This window comes from Nycticebus coucang, chromosome 11, assembly GCF_027406575.1.
Source record: "Nycticebus coucang isolate mNycCou1 chromosome 11, mNycCou1.pri, whole genome shotgun sequence".
Taxonomy (NCBI): domain Eukaryota; kingdom Metazoa; phylum Chordata; class Mammalia; order Primates; family Lorisidae; genus Nycticebus; species Nycticebus coucang.
In genome coordinates this window covers 65,354,399-65,363,716 of record NC_069790.1, presented here as the reverse complement: position 1 = coordinate 65,363,716, position 9,318 = coordinate 65,354,399, and positions in this window count along the sequence as shown.

The following is a 9,318-nucleotide window of genomic DNA, read 5'->3' as shown; positions in this document are numbered from 1 at the left end:
TTTAAAACAACCAATGTTACAACCTTAAACAAAACATTACACCTCATCAGATGTTCCTCCTAACAATATTGAAATACTGTAATGCTGCAAGTGATTTTTAAAACAGTAGTCCCCATCCATTCTGGTACCAGGGGCAGAATTCATGGAAGATAATTTTTCCATGGACAGGAGGTGGGGGATGGTTTTGATATGAGTTTGTGAGTAATTACGATCTCGGTACAATCAAACCTCTCTGCTAATGATAATCTGTGTTTGCAGCCACTGCCCTGTGCTAGCATTGCTGTCTCGACTCCACCTTCAGTGCTGCAGACATCAGATTCTCATAATGGAGTGCACACCCAGATCCCTCATTTGCCCGTTTACAGTAGGGTTTTATGCTCCTCCGAGAATCTAACGCCCCTGCTTGTCTGACGGAAGGTGGAGCTCAGGTGATGATGCTAGGGATAGGGCGTGGCTATAAATACCGAAGAAGCTTCACCTACTCACCCACTGCTCACTTCCTGCCCTGTAGCGAGCTCCTAACAGATCAAGGACCAGGATCAGTTGCAGGCCCAAAGCTGGGGGACTCCAGATTTAAAAGCAAGAGTCTTTAAAGAACTCTTTCTTCCATGGTTCAGAACACGTGCACACGTGCACACACAGGAAGTGTTGACTGCAAACTGGTTAAGAAAATATCACCATTCCTTCACTCGTGTATTGGACAATACATTAAATACTTCACTGTTGCAAAGGGTAGAAATAAGAAAAAAAATCATTAGAGTTTTACATTAACTCGAATAAAACATTGCTTAGACTAAAATGCATTGTTCTCGATATTTTTCAAATCAAGCAAATTATATTTAATTTTGTTTTTTAAATCAATCTAAGTACAATAAACTACATCTGTTTTAAGTTTCAATTGACAGACAAATATGGGAGGGAGCCACAATCAAGACACCAAACGCTCCATCACCCGCCAAAGTGCTGCCTCAACCTACAGCAATCTTCTCCCACCCCTCTCAGCTCCAGACCACTGATCTGCTTTCTGTCAATACAGATTAATTGGCATTTTCTAGAATTTTATACCAGCGGAATTATACAATAAGTATATTTTATATTGGGCCTCCTCAAAAATAATGACTTTGAGATTTATCCACACTATTACAATATCTGTAGTTTGTTTCTCAATTGCTTGGGGGGGGGGGGTTAATTTTTATTTCGGTTATTTCTTGCTTGGGGTTACTGTGAATTAAAGCTAAAATAAATATTCACAAATAAATATTTGTGTGCAAGTATATTTATATTTCTCCTGGTGTAAATAGAGTGGAATGTTAGGTAGATGTTTAACTTTATGAAAAGTTACCATAATTTCATATTTAATGGTTTTCTTTTCATAGGTCTTCTTTTGGTAAAATAGTTGTTGAAATATTTCACACACTGCTTTCCCGCCCATTTTTTAAGCTATTTCTTCTTCTTCTTCTTCTTTTTTTTTTTTACTTTTAAATGCATTTTATACATTTAAATGTAGATCCTTTCTTAATTGTGAAAGAGAAAAATGTTTTAAATGTTTAAAATTGGGTCTAGGTGTGGTGGGTCATGCCTGTAAACCTAGCACTCTGGGAAGCCAAGATTGGTGGATTGCTTGAGCTCAGGAGTTTAAATTCAGCCTGAACAAGAGACCCCATGACTACTAAAAATAGAAAAATTAGCCAGGCATTGTGGAAGGCACCTGTAGTATCAGCTACTTGGCAGGCTGAGGCGAGAGGATTTGAGCCCAAGTTTGTTGTGAGCTGTGATGCCATGGCACTCTAGCCTGGGGTAACAGAATGATACTTTGTGTCTATATAAACAAACAAACGAATGAATGAATGAGTAAATAAATACATATTTTAAATTCAAATTTATAATTTTATTCCTGGTTTAGACAGAGTTTCAAGCTGTTGCCCTGGGTAGAGTGCTGTGGCATCATGGCTCATAGCGGCCTCCAACTCTTGGGTTCAAGCCATCCTTTTGCCTCAGTTTTTCTGTATTAGTGGAGTCGGGGATCTCATTTTTGCTCAGGCTGGTCTCCAACCAGTGAGCTCAGGCAATCTACCCACCTCTGTCTCCCAGAGTGTTAGGATCACAGGCCTGAGCCACTGCGCCTATAGCTCCTTTCTGATTTTACATTTTTTTCTTTTGTACTATTTTTTACCCAAGCTAAAAAAATTTAGTCTCCTCAAAGTAGGTTTTCTAATAGTTTTACTTTTTTAGAATTTATTTTGGGTCTAAGGTCCATTTTAACTGATCTATTTTTTGTAGGGTATTCTTTTTTTTTCTAATAGATAGCAAGTCATTTCAGCACAGTTTGTTGAATAGACTTTTGCCATTGACTTGCTACCTTGTCAGACATCAATTGATCATAATTGAATGAGTTTATTCCTGGATTCTATTCACCATTTAAGTGATCTACTCCTGTCTGTGTCTCTCTCTCACTCTCTTAACAATACCACACCGGCTTGATCACTTAGCTTTAACAGGAAATCTTAAACTCAAGTTGCATAAGCCCTCTTACTTTCTTCTTCTGTTAAATGGCTGTTTTGTTTTATATTACATTTTCAGAAAATACTAGAAACAGCTAATTGTTTCTTTCAAAGGCTTCTGGAATTTTTTTGTATTCTATATATAGTTCAACATTTACCTGATTTTCAATTTTCTTCAGAAATGATTTATAGTTTTATTATACAAGATTTGCATTTTTTTATTAAATTAATTCTTCTTTTTTTTTTTTTTTTTTTTTTTCTAGTCAAGCAGGCCCAAGCCCAGCTTGAACCCACCATCCCTGGAGCACAGAGCCAGCACTCTAATCACTGAGCTGCAGACACCCAGCCTAAATTAGTTTCAATTCTTTTATCTTTCATACATATCAATTGTTTACTACTACTCTAAAAATTACAATCGCGATTCTCATATTAAGCAGAGTATTACAACCTTACTAAATTCACTTATTACTTTTTAGTAGTAGTTTTGACGATTCTTTAACATTTTCTACATATATCTTTATTTAATCTACAAACAAAAAGTTTCATTTCCGTCTTTATGTTTTTGTTTAATTGTTCTTTTTAATATTTTGTCTATCTCACTGTAATAGGATATCAAGATAACTTCAGATAGAAGAGGTACCTTGTTCTCAGTGTGAAATAAAAAGCATTCAGCATCTCACCTTTAAATATGTTAGCTATAGATTTAAAATAAATGCCCTTTTTCAGATCTACAAATCTCCTGTCCAATTGTAATTTTCTAAGAGTTTTTATTTTGCTTTTATTTTTAAGTCATAAATGGGTATCAAATTTTGGAAGTTTTAATGATCATATATTTTCTTCTTTATTAATATAATGAAACTATCTGGTTTTTATAAATATTAAACCAACTATGCCTCCCTTTAATAATGTTCTATTTGCTTATGATATGTTTGTTTTATGTTGTCAGATTCAATTTGCTAATTCTTTTGTTTACTACTTGATAGATATTTATAAATAATCTTCAGCCATTATTTTATTTTTTGTAAGCTTTGTTAGCTTTGGTGTGAGGGTAAGGCTATAACAAATTTGTTAAACTTTTTAATGAACATGCTGTGCATGTTCTTTCTTTTCTTTGTTCTATTTGATCAATTCTGCTCTTACTGCATTTCTTTACTTTTACTTGAGGTGGGATTCACTTTGGTCTTTTTTTTCTGGTACCTTACATTGAAAACCTAAACAATGATTTTGTATGCTTTTTTGTCTCATTTAATAATTTCTTTCTAAGCTTTGCTAGGCCTTTCATAAATTTGAATATTTTGTACTTTCATCATCATTTTGTTTGAAATGCCTTCTTATTTTCTTTGTGATTTCTTCTTTGACCCAGGAGTATTTTGAGTTTCTTCTATTATTCTACACACAGTGTGGATTGCCAGGTCTTCCTTATGAAGTGGCTCTTATATCATTTTAAAATACACAATTTTCTTTCTAGAAACACTTTTTTGTCCTGATATCATTGGGTATTAATATAACATTCCAGATTTCTTAAGCTTACTCTTTGAATACTGTATCTTTTCATCCATCCACTTACTTCAAACACATGTGGGTCTTGATACTGTTTCTTCTAGATCAGGGGTAGCCAATCTTCTGGCTTCTTTGAGCCAAACTGGAATAAGAATTGTCTTGGGTCAGATTTTAAATACACAAACCCTATTGAAAGCTATTAATCAAAAAATAAAAATGTCTGTGCATAATTTTCATGCTGCCACCACAAATAAGCAAAAAAGTTCTCCCATAATAATCCTTATTATGCAGTGGCTCATTCAGAGAATCTTCTAAAGTTGTCCATTAGGTTTCAAGTTTGCAATCACTACTATAGAAAATGTAAGTATCAGCCAGGCCTGGTGGCTCACACCTGTAACCCTAGCACTTCGGGATTGCTGAGACGGGTGGATTGTTTGAGCTCAGAAATTTGAGACCAGCCTGAGCAAGAGCGAGACCCATTTCTAGTAAAAGTAGAAAAAACTAGCCAGGCATTGTAGTAGGTGCCTGAGTCCTAGCTTTTCTGGAGTCTGAGGCAAGAGGATCATTTGAGCCCAAGAGTTTTTGTGAGCTATGAAGCCACCACACTCTACCCAGGTTGGGAGTGAGACTGTCATTACAAAAAGAAAGAAAAAAAATGTATATATCCTAATAATACATCATCTTTGGGTTTTTTTGATTTTGTGTTATAAAAGTAAAGGAAAAGTTGGTAACATAAAACTAGTGGGATATTTGACATTAGATTTGATAAACAAATGCATCGCTATCTGATCTGATGGAACGAGTTGAATTGTCAGTGAGCTCTTACGGTGCTATTCAGATATTCTGGCAATAATTTTACTGTTAATGTGCTTCATTCTTGAAAATAATTGCTCATAAATGTAGACGCTACCAAAAGTTGATGATTGTAAAGAGAGAAATATTGGTGTCTGGAAAGACAGGACCTTTAAAAGTCTATTAAAGGGACAAGATCAAATTTTCCCCTAAGTTGAATGAGATTGCAACTGTATGCTGCCATTTAAAAATTGGCAGGTAACATATTTATGTTGACTGAAAATGGAAGCACAAATGCATCAAAATATTATTTTCCCATACATGTTGAAATTTGTTTTCAAATTCTTATAGCAAATCAGAAAGCAAGACTGCATGTTTAGGCAACATGTCAAAATCCATAAAATGGTTTGCCTCAATTTGAGTTTGCTATAATATTAGTTTCATTAGGAACACTATTATGGTTTGAAATGTTGTATTGATAAGTTAGTTTTCACCTTGAAGATGCATGTTTAACTTATTTAAAATTGAATGGTTAAATCCACTAAAAATGCTAAGTCTATAGGCCAGTTTTCATCATCACATTCTGGCAAATTTGGTTTTTGATTCCATAAATGACTTGATAACCTGTCTCAAATTATAAATATTTTCAACATTGGTCCTTGACTTAGCCATCGTACTCTTAAAAAGTAAATGATGTCCCCATAGCCAGCATCAATACTTTTAAGGAATTCCTGGAATTAGTGATGATTCAATTCCTTCGCCCTTAGAAAATTCATGAGGATTTGCATGACATTACTACATATTCATTTTTAAAGATTTTGTGCATAAATCGTTCTGTGCTATGCAATGATACTTCATCAAATGTGCATTTTTGGCAGCAATTACTTCATTCTCTATTAATTTTACAAGTCCCTCTCTTTCACCTACCATCACTAGGGCACCAGCAGTAACTATGCCAGATATTTTGACAATGGACAAACAAAATTACTTTAAGGTATTATTTACTGCTTTGTATAAATCTCTTGATTCAGTTGTGTATTTAACGATACTAAAGAAGCCATTTATTCAATGACATTATATTCATCATCAATACCTTTAATAAAAATGGCAAGTTGAGCCATATTTGTAGCATCAGTGCTGTCATCCATTAATAAAGCATAAAATTTAAAATTAGCAGATTTAATCTCCAAACTATTTTTGATAGATTTTCCAGTTTCATCAGTTCGCCTGGCTATAGTCCGGCGAAACAAACTGACTTTAGAAATGTCCCCCTTTTTTACACAGTGAATTATATCTGCCATGCTTTACATACATTGCTTAATAAACTCACCTTGGTCCCTGGAAAGACAAGTAAATGGTTTTGACATTTTTGCTATTGAATATGCTACCACATAACTAGCTTTTACAATGGAATCCCTCTGAGTTGTAAAATTTTTTAAAATTAATTTTGTTTAGAAGTCAGGCTTCTTTTCAGTTTTGCTATTTTGTCCTTGCGACAAAATCCTTCCTATGCATTGAATTTGGCAGCATGTTTTTGGATATAATGTCTTTTCAAATTATAGTCCTTGAAAACTTGCACAAATTCCCTACAAATTAAGCAGAGTGCCTCAATTATTTGCTTCGACAAGAAATGCTTTCTGTCCACTTTTCATTGAACTATCTTTCTTCATCTGTAATTTTTCTATTTGTCATTTTTAGGGTCCTTTTTTCATTTTAAGACATTATAGAGGCCATGATGGGATTAAAAATAATAATAGATAAGGGGTTATATTTACTTTCATTATGAAAAATATTTGACAGAAAAAGAGAAGTTTGGGCCCCTCCACAGCTCAGCTGCCAATACAGGGCAAGGTGGAGAGCTGATTCTAAAGCTGGTGGGCAATGTAGGAGGTGCTGCCAAGGAGTAAAAGTACCCTTAATAGTGAAATAAGAGGCTGGGTGTGGTGGTTTATGCCTATAATCTCACCACTCTAGGAGGCCAAGGTGAGAAGATCACATGAGCTCAGGAGTTCTACGCCAGCCTTAGCAAGAGTGAGACCCAGTCTGTACTAAAACAGAAAAATTAGCCAGGCATTGTGGCGGGCGCCTCCAGTTCCAGCTACTTGGGAAACTGAGTCATGAGGATCACTTGAGCCTAAGAGTTTGAGGTTGCTGTGAGTCATGATGATGCTATAGTACTCAAACCTAGAGTAACAAAGTGAGACTGTGTCCTCTGTCTCAAAGAAAAAAAAATACGAATATTTACCTCTTTTACGTAATATTAGAAACCTACTGTTGCAAAAGTAGGTTAAAACATTATTCATATTCACTACCTCACCCAGTCACCACGAGCATACGTAATATCTGATGGTGTCAATTTGACTGCCCGAGCTTGGAAGACAACACAGGCGAAGCCACACACTGCACAAAACTGAAGCCATGCATGCGTACAGATAGTGAGAGCGTAGGTATCTGTATTTTTGTGACATTGCCACACGACATTGTTGCCTACAAAGTTCATGCTTGGGAATTGCTAATTGAGTTCCACAAAAAACTCACCAAAAATATCTCATAATGTTTTCAAGTCAGTCTCTGATTTGGTGTTGGGCCTCCTTCCTAGCCATCCTGCGCTACATGCCTCTAGCGGGCCTTGAGTTGAACACCCTGTTCTAGACAATATGCAGTCAGCTGGGCCTGCTTTCTGCATTCTTACCGTAGTCACTGCCTTCTGTTTGGGGCATCAATTAACTTCTATCAGGAATATTAAAAGCACTATATTAACATGTAATGTTTCTCTTCTGGCTTTCCTCTCTCTGGTGGCTGTTGCTACTCCTTTGTTTCTCTTTCCTTCTTTTCCTTCTTCTGGATTACTATTTTGGAATATCAGTTTAGTTTATATCTTACATTTTTGGTTATAAAGCTTTGCAAGTTTCTTATGTTGTTACTCTGGGAATCACAAAATGTTTTCTTAACTTTTCTAAATGTATGCAGTCACATTTTCTTAGTTCTTGTGTCAGTAATCTTGAAGTTTCCCTGGATATTGTTATCTTTATATAATTGACACGGTCTTATTTTCTACATTGGTTAGACACTAACTTCAAATTCTTTTATCAGTAGCTCACATCTCAATTTAATTTGTTTGCCTCTAATTGCACTAGTTTGGATGTGCCCCATATACACATTGTTCGAAAGGCAGGAGAGATGTTGACACTCATCAAAGACAGAACCTGGAGTTCCCCTTCTCAGGTTTTCCCATTTCCAGGACTGTCACATGGCAGTGGTCACAGATACCATAGGTTCTGTTCTCCAGTTCCTCACAACAGAAACAGGGTGAACTTTTCATCACAGCTTCTGCCCACACACATCATCAAGAACCACGTTCTACCCTCAGACTAAATCTATGTAAATGGCTAATGCACCACAAGCTGGTTCATTTCCAAGTTTGAACTCCTCCCTAAATCTGTATATTTTTATTCCCTATCTAGAAACTTCAGGGGGTTAATTTTGATATTTTTATCCAGATTTTATTATATTTAACTAAGGGAAGTACACCTTTTAGGAGCTTATTCTGTGTTTACTTTTTGAAATATGCAAGGCTTTGTCTTTTATATCTCCTGGATTTGGCTCCCTAAAGATGTATATTTCTCTATTTCTTGTATTTTTCTTAAACATGAATAAATGTTTAGAGGTTTCATTAAATTTAAACTAAACATTTTTTAGGGAAAATAATTTTTATATGCTGTTAGGTACTTCATTTTGTCTATGGGAAATAATGTCAGGTGTCTTTTTAGAAGTGAAGCTATCATGCTGAAGGTAACCATTGCCAGCTCTGTCTGTTGCAAAGGCAAAATGTTCTCTTTACAAAATCTCGTGTATTCTATTTTGGAACTATGCACGATAATGTGTTTCCCACAAAATTTTCCAGAAAATCTTTGCCTGAATCAACTACTACAGTGGAGACTAAAAAATGGTGATTTTTCCAATCTTATCACCTCTTTACTTATTAGTCAATTTCAACAACAGATTTTCATTTATTCAAATGTGACAATTATAGTTATTCATTATAATTTGAGAAACTATAGCAGAGAGCCATCAAGATAATAGGTTTAAGATCTGATTCTGGCAAGTGATTTCTTTATGATGTTTTGGTTAATTTTGTATCCTTAGAATCACCTATTTTTGTTTTCTGGTCTCAGACCTGGCTATGACCCTATATCCTTATATTTGTCTCCCGCTTCCCATAGGGACATTTCCAGGTAGCCTCTGGAATATGCCATAGGGATATTTCCAGGTAGCCTCTGGAAATATTCCTATGGGAAGTGGGAGGCAAATATAGGGATATAGGGTGATAGCCAGCTCTGAGACCAAAACACAAAAATAGGTGATTCTAAAGATACAAAATTAAGCAATCCCAGACACTAGTTTCTACATATCTAAGATTAATATTTTCATAAAAAATTTTGTTTGAAAATTCTGACTTGACAATATCAAATAATGCTTTGAATTATTAAGGTAAGATTGTGTGTAAAGGCCCTAGGGATTTTTA